Source organism: Hipposideros armiger, unplaced genomic scaffold, assembly GCF_001890085.2.
Source record: "Hipposideros armiger isolate ML-2016 unplaced genomic scaffold, ASM189008v1 scaffold_952, whole genome shotgun sequence".
Taxonomy (NCBI): Eukaryota; Metazoa; Chordata; class Mammalia; order Chiroptera; family Hipposideridae; genus Hipposideros; species Hipposideros armiger.
The window spans coordinates 378,643-381,750 of NW_017732302.1; the positions used below are offsets into that span (position 1 = coordinate 378,643).

Sequence of the window (3,108 nt, forward strand, 5' to 3'; positions counted from 1 at the left end):
AGTCTAGTTGTGGAGGATGTTGCTTCACTGGCCCAAGTTGGCACCATCATTGCGCTCTTCTCTGGCGAGGCAGATCAGTCGCCGGCTTCTGGACGGCCGCTCACTGCAGCTGCTGGCCGCTCACGCTGGCTGCTGGCCACACACGGTAGCCCATGGCAATCCACTGCCACAGGGACTGCAGCCCACGCCGTCGCCGGCGACTCACGGCAGCCCAGCTCCAGGTTGAGCTGTTGTTCAGCATCTTAGCTGTAGAGGGCAGTGTCACTGGCCCATATGTGGGATCCGAACTGGGGCCCTCTGGCATCCCAAGCAAGTTCTTAACCATCGCGCCACTCGGCTGGCCCTACATTAATTCTTGATAGAATTGTTTCTGTCAAGAGAAGACAATTAGAAATGACTTCAGTGTATTTCTATAAGAAGTTTTCAATCATCTACCCATTGCACAGTTATTGCATGCCCACATTGGAGAAAGCATTGTGGAAGACAATGGCCTGGAGCTAATACTTGGTTTCAAAAATAGGCATGACAATGTGTGAAAGATAGCTTCAAACTCTTTACTCACTGTGATGTCCATCAGTATAGATAGGAAGATGAGAGAGCATGAAATACTCAATAACTAGTGTTCCAAAAGAGGCATACTGACCAGAAAACACTCCTCAAAAAAAAGTGAAAGTTAGAAGAAACAACTTAGGGAAAACATATTAATAAAATTGTGGAAAATTGACCACAAAGATTCTTTAATAATTTACTGTAATCATTTTGCGTCATGCTGTTTTATTATCTTTCTTTTCTTTTTGAAATGTATTGTGAAATAGTCTAAATCTATGAAAGAAGGTATAAATAATAACAATAGCATAAAGAATATCTTTACATGCAAACTCAGTTTAAGAATTTAAACTTTATAATGTTATTGAAGTTTATAGCACAGATACAATTCCTTTCTTCCTTAAAGATAATAGCTATAACTTATTCAGTATTGTTTTTATTCATATTTCATTTTACTTAACAATTAGCATGTGTTTCATCCTTTAAAATTTTTATGTGCAAAATGTCATGTGTATTTTTCTGCAATATATTTTAAAACTCAGCATTATGTTTCTGAGTCATCTACATTTATTGGTATATCAATAGTTCACTCACACTGTTGAATAGAATTTAGTTTTATAACTATATCAAAATTTATTGATTCTGTCTTTATTAATGCACATTTGGATCATGTTCAGCTATTTGTAATTATCAAAATGCTGATATGGATACTATTGAATATGTGTTCCTGGACATCTGAGAGTTCTCTAAGACTGGAGTTATAGTGATATGTACATATTAGAATTTGCCAAGTTATTTTCAAATTTTTCAAAACTAATTTACTTCACTTCAGGAATTTATAAGAACTCTCTTAGCTCCACATTATGGCCAACACTTGGATTTCAGACTTTCAAAAGTAAATATTATATTCACATTGTTGAAAAATCAAAACAACATAAAAATCTATACATGGATGCAGTAATTGTTATTAGTTTAAATGCAGAGCGGGAAACAAGCCAATCACTACAGATAGTTGATGTGGGAGTTGATTCCATGAAACAGGAAGGAGGGAGCTGCGATAGTATCCTTCAGGAAAGGAAGATAAAATAGTCAATGGTGTATTATTGAACTGGTTACTGCTGTAGGCAACTAGGGCTCAATCCTGCTGGGAGTGGTGAGGTACCATGTGGAATATGCTTCAATATTGTTGGATGGATGAGTGACAGTAGCCTCTGGGGACATTAACTGCTCTGACCCTGAGCTGAGGAATCTTACAGGGCTCCAAAGAAAGTCTCCAGTGGAAAGACACAGGCTTTAGGTGGGACTCTATCCATATCCATAGGAGCTATCCAGTGGAGTTCAAGCTGAAATCAGAAGTAGGTGGAGGTGATATGGCATAAGATACCGAAGTGTCTACTATTACACTACCCCCTTTCGCTTATCTAAGGCATTCCCTAACTCCTACAGACAGCCACCCTTAATTTTTTTTGTATGTCCTTAGACATTTTTGTAGGCATGGTTGAGCAAAATGAATATATAATTTGTTTCCCCCCATTTCTCACATAAATCTTGCTACAGAAGAGTATATTTTATATTTTTCCCATTAGTGTGTGGCAAGAGTTCTTATTCTTTTAAGAAGCCGCATTGAATGGATATACTACAATTTTTAACCAGTATCTTACAGATGTTCATTTGGAGTTTTGTTTTTACACATATTTCATTATACTATTGCAGTAAATAACTTGATTCATAAGACATTTCATAGGCACACATGTAAAATATATCCTCAGTAATGGGACTGTTAAATCCAAGGATAAATACATTTGCAATTTTGACAGTTATTTCAAAATTGTCTCCTAGGAGTTCATATCATCCCACGCCCCATAAGGAAAGTAGGAAAGAACCTGTTTTCCTACAGCTTTACCAACATTAGTTATCGTCACGCTTGTATGTTTTTGCTAATCTCATAGATAAGAATGCTATTTCAGTGAAGACTTAAATTGCCTATCTTTTATTATGAACAATACGAAATTTCACGTCCACTTTATATGTTTAAGAAACAATTGCAGTTTTTTCCATAGCTGCTGATGCCTTTTGTCTATATTTTTATTGGGTTGTTTGTGTGTACTTGTTTATTTTTCTGATATGCAGATAAAAAGTAAAGCTAGAAAGATAGGTAGGTAGGGAGGTAGATGTTAGATATGTAGATAGATAGACCAATAATCTCATACTTGTATGAGTGGCTCTTTTGGGATGATCTCAGCCTATTGATAGAGATTCTATCAGCTATAAACATCTGGGCACGCTCATCTGGGCCTCTACTACTTGTGACAAACCTCCACAGACATTTCTCCTTTCAGAGCCAATGTTGTAACTAGATTGGCCTTTGTACTTCCTATTATTGAAAGGCATACTTTATCAGGAATCATCAGGGAACTTTGAAAAAACAAGATTTATTACTCAACAGTTCCTGGAAGGTACACAGCACACCTGGAACCACACAGCAAGATCATGGTGAGGGGTGGAAAGAGAGAGAGAGAGAGAGAGAGAGAGAGAGAGAGAGAGAGAGAGAGAGAGAGAGAG

The 3,108-nt window shown here is 37.4% G+C and overlaps 1 pseudogene; it reads right to left on the bottom strand.

The window, feature by feature from the left end:
* Positions 1-286: 286 nt before the first annotated feature.
* Positions 287-3,108, bottom strand: part of LOC109375444 (putative 40S ribosomal protein S10-like) — a 30,601-nt pseudogene continuing 27,779 nt past the window's right edge.